Raw genomic sequence first — 16,927 nt, forward strand, 5'->3', positions numbered from 1 at the left:
TTTTAAAGTGAGCAAATAACAGACATTTATTTTTCAAAACAGGACATAAAAATCATCCACCAGCATATGAAAAAGCAATCAATGGCATTAATCATCACAGAAATGCAATTTAAAGTCACAATGAGAAACCATATTGAACCAGTCAGACTAGCTATTATTAAAACGTTAAAAATAAAAACTAAATTGAACAAAAAACAGATGTTGGTGAGGATACAGAGAAACAGTAGTGTATATACACTGTTGGAGAAAATGTAAATTCGTACAAGCTATATGGAAAACAGTATGGAAACTTCTCAGAGAACTAATAATCGAACTAATATTTGATTCCGCAACTCCACTACTTGGTATTGGCTCAAAGGAAAATAAATTTTATATTAGACAGATGCCTGCATTTATTTTTATTGTTGTGTTATTCAGAGTAGCACATATATGGTACGAAACTTAGTGTCTATTTATTATGATTAGATAAGGAAAACATGTTGTATATGTATATGTGCATATATATATACACTTACCCTCGCAAATACACTATATATAAACTCGTGATTAAACTCGTACCGCATGTTCCAAGGCTGCAGACATCCACAGACACTGCTATCAGGTGGAATATTTTATGGACTTGGACACCTCATTCCAGGAGGTAAGAGAGAGCCATTAATGAAGAAAAGTTTTCTTTTAATTTTTTTAGTTATTTACTTTTTTAGGAACGCGCAGGGTTTGACCAATTCAGGCCTGCTGAGTTAACCCACTGCTGTACACAAATCCCGATGGGATGGATTGTGGATGGTTAGGCTCAGCAGAGAGGGTAGAGATGGCCGAGTTAGGACCACAGGGAGGAGCTGAGGGACTGTAGGAGGAAAGTTGAGAGGCTCTGGAGGGACCCATGAGTGTGCCTGAGCTGTGAGTTGAACCAAAGCTGTTGTGTTTCCCAGAAGCCCAAGAAAATGGTGCTAGAGTGAAGGGTGTGGGGAAGGGGCGGTAAATAGGCAGTGGATGGGTGCGGGAGGGAAAGAGAGCTAAAGGTGTTAGGAACCAGGAACGAGAGCAAGGGATCTGGGCATTCCTTAAAGAAGCAGGTTCAGAAAAAAGCTGTCAAATGCCTCCAGCCTGGGCTTCCATCCGTTTGTCAGAGATAAATTCTAGGCATGTTTCCCATCTGACAAATACCACAGAGTGAGGAAGGAGATGGAGGCGTTGCTAGGAGAGAACACCCCGGACAAGACAGCAGCCCATCCTTGTCCTCAGATGGCCCTGCCTGTCCTTTATCATCACAGATCAGAGGTTCTCATCCTTGTCCTGTGGTGGAAAAAACATCCTGTTCTTAGAATCCTAAGAAGACCTCCAGACACATGTGGGTGGTTCAGTCTACCATAAATCTGGCATTTCCAAACAAGTCCTCTATCTGCCTTTCATCAATGTGTTCATGAAGCTTCAGGGTAAGTGAAACATGTCGGTCCCTAAACAGTAAAAAGAAAAACAAATGGCCTATTTACCCATGTTGGGATGACTCCCAGGTTTCGGAAGCAAAGAATTGGACAGAGAAGCAAAAGTGTTTGTTCTCAGGACTTCTGGACACCACACATGGAAAATGAAACTCACACATACACACATTATAGTAAAATGGATCATCGCACTTATTTTTTTGAGGTTCCCTGAGCAATTAGGAAGCAGTAAAGGTAGATTTATCAAAGAAAAAATATCAAGTAAAGACACTTGTTTCAGCACAGTAAGACTTTATCCAGGGTCCTCATAGTAGGTGTAGGGACCGGGGCAATGGTGTTTTGCTGTGGGGAGAGAGATTCAGCTGAACTCCAAATGCAGAATGGGAACGTGAGGATTTACAACCAAGCAGCAGGGTAGGGTCCGGAAGATGGAAAATTACTAAGCGGAAACATCAGGGGCGTGGCCAAATCTCCTTAAACCAACCTGCCAGGATTCTTGTTGATGTTGGGCCAAGGTGATTCGACGTCACCGAGGTACGGTGAAGGGCAAGGAACCTGATCAGACACCCAGGAAAATCAGACATGGAGGATGGGAAATCTGGCTAAACCAACACACCGGAATTCCAGGTAAAATGGAATTTCACATGAAGATCAGAGAGAGGGGGGGATAAGAAGTTTCAGGAGCCTCCTAACTTCTGTGGAGGCAAATGAGCTACATCAGGTGGAGACCCATCAATGGTGGCACTTTCTGCTGAACAAACTCACAACTGAGTGAAATGAGAACAATTCGGCACAAAAATGTAAATTCAACCATTTCCTGAATTTCTGGAGCTTGTGAGTGGCAGAATGAGCTGAGGTGTGATAGCTCAGGGGGTGTCCTAATTCTGAACCCACAATTAGTTCTAAGCAGTGTTCACTGACAAAAGAACAGCTCGAGGTTCCCACAGGCACAAACACCTGACTCCATGAATCTGCAACCGGGGGTCTCTGCAGGCTCCAAGGTGCACAGGACAGACCCACCTCAGAGTCAGCCTCAGGTAATTATCTGCTCTTCCTGTGGGGAGGAGAGGAACAGTGCAGAAGGAGAGTCAGCTGTATTCTACTCAGGATCTCTGCACATGGAGGAAAACAATGAAAGGGGGGATCACACATCCTCAACACATCACAATTCCACTTGAGAAAGGCAATTCTGTTCCAGGTCATTCTGTGGAATCAAGGAATAAAGCAATTGGGACAAATTAGAAATCACCATTGTTTACAGACTGCATGTTTGTTTCTATGTCATCCACAGAAATGAATTAAAAGCCTGTGTTCTGTATAGAACCCACACCGTGTGGGCCCTGAGTCAGCACCTCCCTCCCTCCACCTTCAGGGAGCACAACACACCTGACCCAGGTGCCCGGGGCTGCACTCTGTCTTCCATGCCATGGCTGGTGCTGGAGCCCCGTCCTGGGCTCCACTCTCAGGAGAAGAACGAGCTCTGCGCTGATCTGAGCAGAGCCACTGCTGGGAGTCACTGGGTCCCCGATGGGAAACTTTGACACAACTCTGACTCAGTGCCCTTGCTGGACCTTCTAGAACAGCACAGAAGTTTAAGAAAGTTCCTCCCAGTCCTCCTCCCTCTCTCCTTCACTCAGGGACTGACTTCCCTCACATGCCTTCAGATTCCCCAGTCTCCTTCCACTCCCTCTGCAATTTCCTCTCAAAAGCATGGACGGGTTCCTTAGGAAACTGTACACAAACTTAATCCAGTCATAGAATGTGCTTCTCTGAAGACCAACACTAACGCACATATTTTGGCAAAGCTGTTTATAATACCAGCCAGATTCTATTGGCAAATAGAAATAGACTTTTCCACAATTTGTTTACTGATAAAGGTGCTGATTGGTATTTGGATTGATTTGAGTTTCTGTGTATTTGAAATAAAGCTGCTCCTCAGCTTAGAGGAGTACACAGCTGAGAAACATGTTCTAGATCTTATAGCAACGTGAACAGCAGCTAAAGTGGTCAAGTTGCAAATGAATCAATATTCTGTAATACCTCAGGTAATTAACCTTACGGCACCCCGTGCGTATGTCAATGTGTGAGAGAGAAAGAAAGAAAGAGGGAGGAAAGGAGACTGAAAATAAAGTGATTCTACGTAAGTATTAATTCGTGAGGTCCTCAAATGCATGGACTGATTCCTAATGAACAGAGTCCACATAGGTTGAAGAGGGTAACTTGATGCACCCACATATGGCTATAGATTCATAATATAAATGTTATTCTCTAAACACATAAACACTCATATGCATTAGAATAGATGTCATGTCTAGTGGTGGAATGAGAAGGTGACACTAAAACCTGTTTTCAGGCCTTTCCCCACCTGCTACACCTGCTCTGAGGATGACCCTTGAGCCTGCCTGACCACTGAGCCCCACAGTGGTCCTGAGACCTCATGCAGTGCTATGTGCCCCCTGGGTTTCCCTGCTGGTTCCAGGGTGCTGGCTTCTGTCCTCAGCACCGTTTGCTGTCCTGTAAACCCCCACAGGAAGGTTTGTGTGTGGGCTCACACTGATGTCTCCTCATTGTGTCTTTTGCTTAAAATACTTGTTTGTGGCTGGGCACAGTGGCTCACACCTGAAATCCCAGCACTTTTGGAGGCCAAGGCAGGTGGATCACAAGGTCAGGAGTTCAAGACCAGCCTGGCCAGCATAGTGAAAACCCATCTCTACCAAAAATACAAAAATTAGCCAAGTGTGGTGATGGTTGCCTGCAGTCCCAGCTTCTTGGAGGCTGAGGCTGGATAATCGCTTGAACCCATGATGTGGAGGTTGTATTGAGCCAAGATTGTCCCACTGCACTCCAGCCTGGGTGACACAGCAAGACTCTCTCTGAAAAACAAACAAACAAACATGGATGTGTGCTTGTTGCTCCCGTAGCTCAGCCATAGGAAGACCTGTTTTTGAACATAGATCTGGAGGTGGTGACTGGACTCTCGAGGAGTGGGTTGAAATTTGTGCTCCCTTCATAACCTGTGCACCTGACCCACTCCAGTCCCTTCCCTGGGGGCTGATGGACCTGCTCCAGGAGGAAGTCCTGGTTCTGTTGGGGAATCCAGCGTTTAAACCGAGATGTTATTGTTGTTGATTCACTAAACAAAATGTGGCACTCATTTTTATTGTGTTAAGATACACATAACATAAAATTTACCATTTTAGCCCTCGGTATGTGTATAGCCAGTGATACTTTACATATTCGCAATGCTGTGCAAGTATCACCACTATTTGGTTTTGGAACATTTTGTTCACCAAAAAGGAAACCTCACTTCCATTAAGCAGTCACTCTCTGTTTCCCCTCCACTCACCTCCTAAGATCCGTCTCTTGGGGATTTCCTGCTCTCCATACTTCATATCCATGAGACAATTTGGGATGCGGACTTCTGTGTCTACCTCAGTTCACTCAGTCAATGTTTTCAAAGTTCATCCAAGTTGCAGCCTATGTCAGTGCTTCACTCCTCTTTAAAGCTGGGTTACAGCCACACAGACACACCACAGCATGTTCACCCGTGTGGGTTACAGACACACAGACACACCACAGCATCTTCACCCGTGTGGGTTACAGACACACTGACACACCACAGCGTCTTCACCCGTGTGGGTTACAGCCACACAGACACACCGCAGCGTCTTCATCCCTGTGGGTTACAGACACACAGACACACCACAGCGTCTTCACCCGTGTGGGTTACAGCCACACAGACACACCGCAGCGTCTTCACCCGTGTGGGTTACAGCCACACAGACACACCGCAGCGTCTTCATCCCTGTGGGTTACAGACACACGGACACACTGCAGCGTCTTCATCCCTGTGGGTTACAGACACACAGACACACCGCAGCATCTTCACCCGTGTGGGTTACAGCCACACAGACACACCACAGCATCTTCACCCGTGTGGGTTACAGACACACAGACACACTGCAGCGTCTTCATCCCTGTGGGTTACAGACACACGGACACACTGCAGCATCTTCATCCCTGTGGGTTACAGACACATAGACACACCACAGCATCTTCACCCGTGTGGGTTACAGCCACACAGACACACCACAGCATCTTCACCCGTGTGGGTTACAGACACACAGACACACCACAGCATCTTCACCCGTGTGGGTTACAGACACACAGACACACCACAGTATCTTCACCCGTGTGGGTTACAGACACACAGACACACTGCAGCGTCTTCATCCCTGTGGGTTACAAACACACAGACACACCACAGTATCTTCACCCGTGTGGGTTACAGACACACAGACACACCACAGCATCTTCACCCGTGTGGGTTACAGACACACAGACACACTGCAGCGTCTTCATCCCTGTGGGTTACAGACACACAGACACACCACAGCATCTTCACCCGTGTGGGTTACAGACACACAGACACACTGCAGCGTCTTCATCCCTGTGGGTTACAGACACACAGACACACTGCAGCATCTTCATCCCTGTGGGTTACAGACACACAGACACACCACAGCGTCTTCATCCCTGTGGGTTACAGACACACGGACACACTGCAGCGTCTTCATCCCTGTGGGTTACAGACACACTGACACACTGTAGCATCTTCATCCCTGTGGGTTAGAGACGCACAGACACAGCGCAACGTCTTCATCCCTGTGGCAGTCGATGGGCACTTGAGCTGTATTCTCCATTTAACTACTGTGAGTGGTGACACCAGGTACATTTTTGTATGAGGTTTTCCATGAAGACCATTTTCCAAAGTAGCTGTCCCATTTCAATACCAACCAGCAACCATGACCATTCCAAATTCAATATGTCTTTGCCTACAAGTGATTATGTTTTTCTATTCATTTTTGAATACTGGTTATCTTAGTGTGTGTAACATGGTAACCTGTAGGGAACTTAAATCATCAGTATAAACTAGATAACCCTATTAAAAATGGGGAAAGGACATGCACAGAAGCTTCTCAAACACTGACATACAAGTGAATAAGTAACATATAAAAATGCACAGCATCATCAATTGTGAGATAAGTGCAAATCAAAACCAAAGGAGATACTATCTGACACCTGTCAGAATTACTATCACTAAAAGATCAGAAATTAACAGATGCAGGCAAAGCTATAGAGAAAAGGGAACACTTACATACTTTTGGTGAAAATGTAACTTGCTCCAAGCACTGTGGCAGTCAGTCTGGAGATTTCATGAATAAATTAAAGCAGAGCTACGATTCCCCTCAGCAATCTCATTACTGGGTATATGCCCAAGAAAAATTATTGTAACAAAAAGACACATCCACTCATGTGTGTTTCACTGCACAGTTCACAGTACTACAGACATGGGATCAACCTATATGCCCATCGGTTATAGACTGGATAAAAAACCTGGTACCTATACACGGTGCAATACTATGCAGCTGTAAAAAAGAATGAAATCCTGTTTTTGCAGCAAATTGGGTGGAGCTAGAGATCAAAATTCTAAGCAAACTGCCATAGCAACAGATGATAAGAGTCAATGGGAGGGGATATGGACATTTTGGGTGTTGCTCTGTGTAAAGTTGAGAAAACAAATCCCCTGGGTACATGAACTCTTGAAATAGACAAGCCTGAAGACACTCATGTCCTGACTTTCATATCATTAGGTTGTGCTTTTTCTCATTTATAGTCAGTTATCTTTCCTTCACACTTGGCTAAAATAGCCACACTTCATAATCTAGAGACATTAAAAAAAAATAACATATCTGAACATTAGAACAAGTGCTAACTGTTAGGTCAAAGTTAGTGTGGATTCAGTGTGATAGCCAGGAGACTTGGCTGAATACGAGCAGTGAGCTCACAGCAATGTTATCTAAACTAGGAAAGTTTGTTTACATCTTTTAGATTAGATTCCCATGGAAATCCTTGATCTAATTTCATCTCTGATGAATCATACGTCAGTAACAAAACTGGAGGTTATGCACTCAAATGAGTAGTGCGTTCAGAGTGTGTTCTTCCACCTGATGTAAAGTCAGCCCACGTGACAGAAGTTATTGTGGTCAACAGAGCTCGTCAATAAGCCAAAGCAAGGATTAAGTACATGTTTTAGAGGAGTGCCTGACTTTGGGATACTCTTCATACAAAGAAGCTTCTCACATCTTCTGGAACATGTAAAAATTCTCAACAAAAGAATAAATTTCAGATGCACGGCTACATTTTAGGAACCTGACAAATGTAACCTAGAAAGTAAAATCCTAAAGGAAACTGAAATGGCAAAACAACTAAAAGAATACGTATTGTAGTGGATCATCACACCAAACAGTCTTGTTTATAATACTATCTAAACTCAGAAGTCATCAGCATTACTCATATAACTCAGCATCTATCCCATCCACTATCTTCTGAAGACGTTGAAGAAAATTGTCATCCTTGAACTAACATTGTCAAAACCTTAAGAAAATCTTGAACTTACTTGGCCAAACGTTCTCTCCCCCTAGCATCAGAGCATTATAGTCAAGTCCCTCAGGGAGACTTCAGTTATTAGCCTATGGTTTGGTAGCTGGAAGGCACATACACTTAGAAATTTACCCCCAGTGCTCTCCTCTTCCTAGTACATGCACACATGACAAAGTATTGAAAGTGATGACTGTATTTTACACACTCCATTCATCAACAGATTAAAGCTACCATTTTCCTACATCTTTTCAATAGCCTCTAATGACATTAAAACAGGGAATTATATCTATTGGAAGAAACATCAGGGTGGAACACTGCTCTTGAACTACTTTGGAAGGAATCTTACCAGGTGATTTCAACCACAACCCAGCAGTGAATTTGCACAATGTCAATACTTGGGTTCATATTGATGAACTGTAAACTAAAAATAAAATCCTAAGTGCCCCAACGGACTAAATAGTCCATCTGTTTGTCTAAGGGACTCCAGAGGAGCCTAAAACTGAGTTCCCAGCCATGACAAGATCAGACACACCTCTTATACCCACTCCCCTTTGCGGTTTACACAGCAATGACCAACACTAATGTTAAAATAGAGATCATAAGACTGACAGAACAGACTCCCTGTGGCAATAAGATGTCAAATTATAAACAAGACCTAAAGCCATGTCAGGCAAGGGTTTTGCCACTCACTCCTACACTTGAAAGATAAACCATGTTCTAACTGCCAACAGATGATTCTTTTTCTCTAGTGGCTCAGTAGGCACGGGCACTGAGACAAGCACTGTGAAGACAATTGCAGCCCATCCCCTGATGAACTGACCCCTGTTCCACAAGCCATAATCCCAGCTTTGATTGAACACTAGACTCATATCAGGACCTTTCTCCTGATCAGAGACCACTGACCGTGGCCTGGCTCTGGCCATTTACAGAGGCTGCACACTGAGTGCCTTTGTGTCTCTGCTTCTGCTTTTGGCACATAGGGCCTGACTAATGAATTTAAATGCTAAGTCTTCACTAGTAAGTAAATAGGGGTCATAAGTTACATGCATGTGTGTTCAGTATACATATGTCAGGACCACCTCCATGAACATCCATAGCCCCTCCTATAACCTGTCGATTGTGTCTGTTTAACCAAACCCTTCAGCGTAAAGCTTCTGCCCAACACCTTCTTCGTGGGAGTGCCTTTCTCTCATCTTTACCAAAGCTATGCTTTCCAGCATACGGGATGGCTATAACCCTTGATAAAAAATAAACTCTCACTTTCCTAAATTGTAGATTGTGTTTTGTTTTGTATTTAACATAATTGGAGATTAAATTCAGAAGTTTATCTAATTATAAGGCTACTTTAGTGAAGAACGACAAACCAAGCATTTTCACATGTACTGTAAGGGACTGTGATATTTTGAAGCAGGAAGCTGACCTGAGACCTTCAGAATAAACTGATGACTGTGGATAATGAAAAGGCCCCACACAGGGCATTGATTCAGCAGCTCTGCCTGTCTCGTTCCTTCTTCTCTTTTTATTATGTGCTTACAGTAATAAAATTTTTATTTTCTTTAAACCTGTTTGCTTTTCACACATAGTGGAATCTTATTTCTCTTTTTCACTCATTTTCTTAAGCTGCTAGGGAGAATAAAGTGTCAGGTCCTATTTTTGGTGCCTCAATGCTAATGAATTAAGGTTTATTCTTCCTCCTCCTTGTTCTCTGCATGTGGTAAATCTAGTTAAGAAATCATGGAAGTTCCCTTTCTGATGCCAGTGTGAGGCTGAATCATGCAAGCTCCTTCTCCTGAGTAGAAACACAGCCCCTGACCCCACCACGAAATCATTAGAAAGCCCTGAGCCAGCCTCCCTTCCTGCTCTAATGAGGAAATTCCAGTTTGTAATTTCTTGAGAAGCCTGTGCTGCTCTCAGCAGACACCCCAAAAGTAGAGTTAATAAAACTTTTTATATTCACCTGGGGTGTGAGTGTGGAAGCATCAGACTCGACATCCACACTAAACATTGGTGGGGTCTCTCTTCCTTTGCCAGGGATCACCTACAATTGGAACTGTGGGCTTGGAGTCCTGACAGTGACCACCACGCGGCCTTTCTTCTCTTGCACTGGATGCTAACTCCCTCTGCCCCAGTGCCCAGCGTGCACGTTATCCTGCCTGCTGCTGGCTGACTGGCTCTTGGAGTTCTGTTGAGCTGGGCTGCAATGCTGACTTAAACACAGCATCTTTATAGATTTAACTGATTAACTTCAGAAGCATTGATAGCTTATTAATGTTGAGAAACAGGAGTAAATGACTGTAGGTGACTCTGCCTTTGGTGCATGTGAGAAAGTTTTTCTCTTGTTATGACAAATCCTTCTTCTTCAGAGACTTCCTAGGAAGAGCAGGATAAAGAATTCAGAGAAGTGCCCCAGAGGAATCTGTTTTATGGAGAGGAAGCCAACAGGGGTGACAGGAAACCAGACCTTAACCCCCATCTGCACCTGCCCTGAGGCTGGCTCTTGTGCCCAGTGGGTTCTGAGCGCCCCCACGTGGTTCTCCACTCACATCAGGGAGGCTCATTTCTAGGATTATACAGATTTTCTTTCTAATTGTTTTCACAAAAATGGAGACAGAATAAACAATGAATCCATGTATCTCAGAGAACACAAAACAGCATGATAACACCCCTCGACACACACATACACACTTAGGTAAATCTTATTAAAACTGCTGAAAATCAAAGACAAATAGAAATACATGCTGAAAATCAAAGACAAATAGAAATTCCTTCCAAAAGAACAGAAAAGATGATGACAGCATTCTTCTGGCTAAAACCTTACAAGCAAGAGGAAAAGTGATGTTGTCTGTAAAGTGTTGGAGGAAAAGCGAACCCATTATTTTATAGCCCATGGATGTTCTCTAAAAAGTGAAAAAAGTTTTATTTCTCTTTGACAGCATGAGGGGCTCAATGAATCCATGCCCTCATGAGACCAGTGAAAATTATTTTGGAAAATTACAGGGTTTGGAAAGGCTCTGACAGCATACAGCAAGTGAAGAAACATTTATTCAGGAAAATCTAGAAAACTCAGTAAGGTCAGTCATTATATTTTATCTAAGATGCTCCTACTTCCTTCCACATTCCAGCTCAGCATGATGTATTGTAACCTCCACTACAGAAGATGCAGCCAAGAAGACAGGACACCTTCTACCAGCTCCCACCAGAGGAAACTCTTCCCCAGGGGCCAGGACATTGGCCCTCTGACCCTGCCCACAGCACGTGATGCTGAGGCTCAGTTCTGGACAAGAGCTACTGAGAGCCAGAGACTCACTTCTTCCATGGAGCCCCATTCATGGATGGAGGCTCTGCCCTGGGTCCAGTGCCACTGGAAACATTGGGTCCCTGATTTCTAATTCTGTCCTTCGGCAGAGGTTCCACTCCACCATAACCAAAGTGTTGGGAAGGTGGGAAGCTTCTGCCCAACCCTCCACTTAGAGCTCATTTCCTATGCTGAGGAAGAAAAAACCTCAACTTTGTCTCCACCTGCAGAATCGTGGTTATGCGCTGTCTCCAGGGGAGAGGGAGTGCTGGAATTCAGTCATAAAATATCATCCTTAATTTGGTCCTAAACATCCTAACTTCAGGAACAACAGAATGTGGAAAAGTTCAAAGCCTGCCAGTGCTCTCAAAAACAGTGGAGGGTGTAGTGGAAGGCCCTTGGAACGAGATGGGTGGAGGTATGGGAGATGCAGACTAAACTGCAGGGCTGCTGGCTTGCAGGAGAGAAACGAGGAGGGAGAGAGCGGGGGGACGTTCTCTTGTGGTTGGAACAAATGCCAGACACTGTTCAATGGAGGCCGTGTTTGTTTCAGTCTGTGTGAAGCACTTCAAACCTCAGTGCATGATTGAAAATAGTGGGATTTTCCATCTGCAAGTGGCGGAGATCAACATCTGGGCCTGGTCAGGAAAGAGACAGAGAAAGCCCAGCCCAAACCACTGACACCTGAGGATGACCGTGGTGCTTACAGCTGTGTCCCTTTGATCTTTGAGACTGACTTCTCTCACTTAGCATCATGTCTGGAGTTCACCAGTAATGGTTTATGTATCGGTCACTTGTTATTTTTTTATTGCTGACGGTGTTCAATTTACAGATGCTTCCTAGTCTCTCTATGCCGTTTCCCAAAAGAGGTTGTCCATCTTTGCTAAATTTAGAATGACACTGACTTGCCCAGTGATGGCCTTTTTCACAACAGGGCCACACACTGGGGCTTTTCTGTTGTTTGGTGGTAGTAGTTCTTGCCTTTTGACTTCCTTTTCTACATTCCTTTCCTTGTGTCCAAATTGCCCACAATTAAAGCAAGAGCCTGAGAAATGGGGCATAATTTTTCCAAGTCTTAATCTAGCCATAGCCTGAGCTAAAAGAGTAGCCTTATGTAAGTTACCTCCAATGCCATTGCAAGCCTTAATATATTCAGCTAAGTGAGGCTTCCCTCTCAGGGGTCTAATAGCAGTTTGACACTCCGCATTAGCATTATCATATGCAAGAAGCTGTATTACAACATCTTCAGCTGTTTTATCAGTTATGGCTTTATTTACAGCCTCTTGGAGCCGAGCAATAAAAATCAATATATGGTTCTTTAGGTCCTTGTCGGACACAACTGAAAGGATATTATTCCCCTGTAACATTTATCCTTTCCCATGCCCGTAAGCACACAGAGTGCAGCTGAACAATGGCAACATCCTACATGACTGCTTGATTTTCTAATCCACCCCAATTAGGGCCGACTCCCATTGTCTGTTCAAAGGAAACTGGCACAGGTGGCTGTGCTTGTGTATTTTCCCTTGCCCGAGTTTGAGCTTCATCAGACCACCAGGTTTTAAACTGCAAGTACTGAGATGGAGTGACAACAGATTTTATCAAAGTATCCCAATCTTATGGTATTAACATATTATCAAGAGCCACATTTTTTAACAAACTTTGCACAAAAGGAGAGTTGGCCCATATTGACTAATGGCCTGTGTGAATACCTTTAACAGTTTAAATGGAAAGGTGGTTCAACTAGAGAAACTGGAATTGTCATACTTCAAGGTGTCTGTCAGCTCTAGACTTTTGAATGGAATTTTGTATAGCACCACCAATTGCTCCAGGTTTTAATGTTGTAACTATAGGAGCAGTAAGTTTTGTAGCTAATACATTTTCTTGCCCATTAAGGGGAGAGAGAGGAGGTGGCCATTCACTTAACTCAGCATATGAAGCTGATGGGCTAGTAAAACATACTTTAGTTTTCCTTTCTTTTATTTTCCTCTGGTTTCTATTCCTCACATTCAGAATCTGTCGGGTTTTCTTACACTTGTCCTCCTCGTTCTCATCTGAATCTGCCTCATCATCTGTTTGAAATGGCTCATAAGCTGCCTTTATTAATGCCCACATTGACCAAACTGAGACTGGAATTTTGCTCCATCTTTATATGCTTTTTAAAAAATATCTGCCAGTTCTCTCCCATTCATCCAACTCCATAGTCCCTTGTTCCGGGAACCATGGGCAAAAACTGCTTTCCTCTACTAATCAGTGATAACATATTCTGAGTACTAACTTGCACTTCCCTTCTTCGTAATAAATGCCTTAAGAAATTTAAATAAGCAGAATGTTTGCTTTCACTTTGTTCCATTGTTACCTGGTTCTGCTGAGCTCTCAGCTTCCCTCCGAGATGGTTTTAATCACAATCAGGTGTCCTTTGATGATGCAGCCTCCACTTTAACATGCTCTGCCGTTCCTTTACCGGGGTCTTTGTCGCCCCACATTGGGTGTCAGAAATGTTGGGGTGATCAAGCACAACACCACGTCATTGGGGCTATGAAGTCCAGCAGAGTCAAAGGAATGAGAAAAAGACAGTTTGAGAGAGAAAGTGTGACCAGGAGACAATCGTGAGTATGGAGCCTGTGAAGGCCCCAGCTCTGGAAGCCAAGACTATTTATTGGTGATCAAAGAAACAGGTGGTGAGAATGTAGGGGTCGAAAGGGCAAGCACAGGATCTACAGCTGTGATGGTTTAGCATTTATATGGAACATGTTCTGCTACTTGAGATAATGGGAATACAATTGATCTAGGAGCCTGGGAGGGCTAGAAGCAAGGAGCCAGCAAGTCTAGACACATTCCAAAGGCCAGGAGGGGTTTTGTGCCCGGAGCCCTGGATATTATGTCAGATATGCAAGCCCTGCCTCAGCTTCTTTCCCAACACTTGGCTTTTTCCCACACATTGATTTCTGTACGTTTGAGTGTGAAATACAACACAGTCATAACAAGAATAAGAACATGTTCTTTGCAGCAATGTAGTTGGGTCTGGAGGTTATTATCCTGAGCAGATTAACAGAGTAACAGAAAACTATATACCACCTGTTCTCACTTATATGTGGGAGCTACTCATATTGATATAAAGAAGAAAACAATACACACTGGGACCTACACAACTGTGGAGGATGGGAGAAGGGTAAGAACTGAAAAACTACCCATTAGGCACTATACTTATTACCTTAGTGGCAAAACAATCTGTATATCAAACCCACATAACTCACAATTTACCTATGTAACAAACTCTGCACATGTATCCCTGAACCAAAAATAAAAGTTTAAAAACCTTTTAGCTAGTTTTTAAAATGATTATTAATAGGACACCTAAATACATCACAGGCATTTCAAATACTCTCTGGAATTTTTTTTTTTTAAACAGCATTTCGCTTTTGTTGCCCAGGCTAAAGTGCAGTGCACTTGGCTCAGTGCAAACTCTGCCTCCCAGATTCAAGAATTCTCCTGCCTCAGCCTCCCCAGTAGCTAGGATTACAGGCAGCCACCATCACGCCCAGCTAATTTTTATATTTTTACTAGAGATGGGGTTTCCCCATGTTGGCCAGGCTGGTCTCAACCTCCTGACCTCAGGCGATGCACTCGCTTCAGCCTCCCAAAGTGGTGAGATTACAGACGTGAGCCACTGCACCTGGCCTATGACTTTTTTTTTCATTTGTGAGTTTTCTGTTAACTTTTAACAAGAAAAAAACCCAAACATAGATTTCTATGACTATATAAGTTAATAATCTGTTTTAAAACTTTATAGTCATGTACACAAAAAAACTCCCACACTCAGCAATGAAACATATATGAGCACAGGCAAAAGTGAACACATTTCTGAACACCAAAGCAACATACCTTTGTTTCTGTATTATTCTAGTTAATTAATTGATTTAAATTTATTTGTATTTATATTTGAGGTTTTAGTCCGAAATAATATTCTTCTATGAATGTCTGTATATTCCAATATAAATTATGACATATATGTACATGTATGTTTTAGTAAAACTTACTGTAACTACCATTATTGGCAAATGTATCATTGAAATATATAATGGTATTCCTTATATATTCTCTTATGGCTTATTTCTCATTTTTGCTAGCAGCACACTTTTTAAATGCATGTAATAATGCATTATACATTATAAAGGAATGTATTAATCATAAGGTAAACATGTCTATTAAAATTTTATTACACAATGTGTTGAAATAACATTGTGTTTTGAAAAATGTGTCAGCTTTTTCCAATTTAAATAACATTTAAATATTAAATTAAAATAAAATATTAAGTATTAAATTTAAAAGATAGCGTTTTGCAATTTAAATAATGTTTTTTATTCTGCAAGTGTTTTACATGAATTTTTAACATAAACTCTATATGTTGCTTATTTTACAATATTCCTGGATGGTAGAGAATATCCACAAATATAGAATTAAAGTCACCCCTGGATTCCCAGGATTCACTCACAATGGCAGCTTGCTACAGGGTGGTCAGAAAGTGTGCAAAGACAATAGGGATTTGGGCTTTATCATCAAAGCTGTAGTGAGCCCCAGGGCTGAGCATACAGAGGGCAGCAGAAGCTGCAGAGCCCACTCTGGGGTACTTAGAGAAGGGGGAATGGGATGGGGTGATGTCTGCAGGACCCTAGAAAAGGGTGAGGAGAGCAGGGATTCTGCAGGTAGATGAGCATATTCTAAGGACTATTACCTTCCCATACTTGGTTGACTTCAGTGATCATAAAGGGAAGGGAATTGATTCACCAGACATGGATGAGACAAAGTAAATGGACTTGCTGATTCCTTGAGCAGAAACTGAGGAATAGAAAAAGTGTGAACAGAAGAAGGGAAGGTAGAGAAACAGAATGAGGGTCAGAACTCCAGGAACCACCAAAGTGGAGGACAGAAGCCCTTAAAGTGATGTTTCATCTCCATAAACAGCAGATGGAAGGAAAATCAACTCAACACATTCATATGCTGAGTTATTATTAGAAAAGTATTTAAAATTATGTGACTGACACAGTGCAGAAAACAGAAATCTGTTTGTGGAAATAGTTTAAAGTAAACATACACAATTTCTTCATTTTAAAATTTACTTAGATATTATTGCTAGTATTATTACGAAAATATAAAGAATTGAATTATAGTTCTAAGTTAAGATTTTGTAGAGGAGAGAAACATGCGTTCCAAGAAATAAATTGCAAGAGATTCTGGGAAGACTTTTGTTTCACCAGGTGAGAAATCACAGGGCCTAAAAAAAGAAACACACCATCCCCAAGCACTTGATAGGGAGCCGCCACCCAAGAGAACCCTTGAGTCCTGAGTGTCCCCTTGTGTCCTGAGCGCCCCCTGGTGGTTCTGAGCATTCCCTGCTATCTTGAGCTAATCCTTGTGTCCTGAGGACTGCCTTATAGTCCTGAGCGCCCCCTGGCGGTTCTGAGAGCCTCCTGGTGCCCTGAGCGCCCCCTGGTGGTTCTGAGCGTTCCCTGCTATCTTGAGCTAACCCTGGTGTCCTGAGCACTGCCTTATAGTCCTGAGCGCCCCCTGGTGGTTCTGTGAGCCTCCTGTGTCCTGAGCGAGCTGTTGTCCTGAGCACCCCTGGTGGTTATGATCGGCCCTTGGTGTCCTGAGCGCCCAGTGATGGTTCTGAGAGTCCCCTGGTGTCCTGAGCGCCCCCTGGTGTCCTGAGCACCCACTGCTGGTTGTCAGTGCCCCCGGTGTAACT

General features: G+C 43.2%; 1 long non-coding RNA gene across 1 annotated transcript; it reads right to left on the minus strand.

The window, feature by feature from the left end:
* LOC144330505 (uncharacterized) lies at positions 1–10,097 on the minus strand. The gene is made up of 3 exons (XR_013396765.1): positions 9,844–10,097; positions 2,829–3,016; positions 1–2,646 (listed from the first exon to the last, which is right to left on the minus strand). It is a non-coding gene; the product is annotated as an uncharacterized LOC144330505 (long non-coding RNA).
* Positions 10,098–16,927: the final 6,830 nt, after the last annotated feature.

The sequence above is a fragment of the Macaca mulatta genome, chromosome 7 (assembly GCF_049350105.2).
Source record: "Macaca mulatta isolate MMU2019108-1 chromosome 7, T2T-MMU8v2.0, whole genome shotgun sequence".
Taxonomy (NCBI): domain Eukaryota; kingdom Metazoa; phylum Chordata; class Mammalia; order Primates; family Cercopithecidae; genus Macaca; species Macaca mulatta.